The following is a 1,679-nucleotide window of genomic DNA, read 5'->3' as shown; positions in this document are numbered from 1 at the left end:
CTCGTGATTATGCGGATCAATGAGAAGGATGTCATCAATTTCTTGTTCAGGTTCATGAACTTCATTTATTTGTTCTTCTTGCAATGGTGGTTCTTCTCCACTGATGATTCGTCCTCGAGGTGTAACTTTCATCACGGCTAACCAATTTATACCTGAATCTCTCAGCCGAGGGTGTGGAAGGAAGCTAACTTGATCTGCTTGTGACGCTAAGATGAAAGGCTCAAATTTGTTGTACATTCGTCCACCGTTGACAGCAACTACACCGAATTTGTTAAATCGAACACCTTTGTTGACGACGGGGTCGGACCATTCACATTTGAAGAGGACGCATTTCAGCTTCAATATCCCTGGGAATTCGACTTCAATAATCTCCGTCAAGATCCCGTAGAAATCTGTTTTCCCTTTCACACATATTCCATAGTTACTGGTCGCCCGCTGTATACCATACTCATATGTGTGAAAAGTATAGCCTCGTGTGAAATACATCTGTGATGTGGTGACCTTTACAAGTGGAGATTGAATTACTTCGTGTAACCACTTAGGATAATCTGCATCGTCGTCATAATCAACCTGTAAAAATAAAGAGAACGTTGAAATACAGATCATGTATGAAAAAAGAGTTTGAGTTAATTAATACATGAGTGTTGATCTTTCCTTTCGTCTACGTTATTTGTGGATATAACAGGAAATGTTTCTTCGACTTGAGAAACAAATAGGCTGTAAAATCACATTTTATATGAATGAATCTCTCGCAATTATATAATTTATACTTATATGTGTTTAGAAGTGTCCATATATATGTTACATTTCAAAATAACGCATCAATGGATCCTCGCAATTGAGTAGAATATAGGTGTGTGCACTATGAGCGTCTTGTTCACTCGACCACCAAACCTCTTTTGACTTCCCTTCGAGTCGTCCAATCTGGCTAAAGAGATCTGGAACACCAGAATATCTTCTTGGAGCTCTTCTCCGTGTACGTACTTTTGACGCAAAGTAGTACGATGTGAAGTGAGAAACTTCTTCCGTAAAACTTCCAGCAATTATAGAAGCTTCAACTTTGGCGAGGTTCTTTGCTTTTCCCTTCAAATATTTCATGGCTCGCTCATACTGATACATCCATCCGTAATGTACAGGTCCACGAAGCAATGCCTCATATGGGAGGTGGACAGCTAGATGCTCCATGACGTCAAAAAATCCGGGAGGAAATATCTTCTCCAAGTTGCACAATAAGATGGGAATGTTCTCTTGAAGCTGTTCCACAACTTCTTCTTTAAGAGTGTGTGTGCTCAGCTACCTGAAAAATGCTCCAATGCCTTTTATATTCAAAAAAAAATTAAACACATTGTTAGTCATATATTATTTTGCAAACTAAACCGTTATAAAATTGTTGTGCTATAAAACACTACCTGCAAGTGCTTCATGTACGTTTGTTGGAAGTAGCTCCGCAAATGCAAAGGGCAGTAGTCGTTGCATAAAGACATGACAATCATGACTCTTCATCCCAGAGAACTTTTGACCCTTTTCAACACATCTAGAGAGATTTGAAACATACACATCGGAGAACTTCACTTCTGATGCCACCCAGTTGAACAACACCGACTTTTTTTCCGAAGACAATTTGAATATCGGAACTGGAACTTGTCCATTGCTTTTTATTTGTAAATCGCTTCTTGAAC

The sequence above is a fragment of the Brassica oleracea genome, chromosome C3 (assembly GCF_000695525.1).
Source record: "Brassica oleracea var. oleracea cultivar TO1000 chromosome C3, BOL, whole genome shotgun sequence".
Taxonomy (NCBI): domain Eukaryota; kingdom Viridiplantae; phylum Streptophyta; class Magnoliopsida; order Brassicales; family Brassicaceae; genus Brassica; species Brassica oleracea.
Note: the sequence above shows the minus strand (reverse complement) of the source record.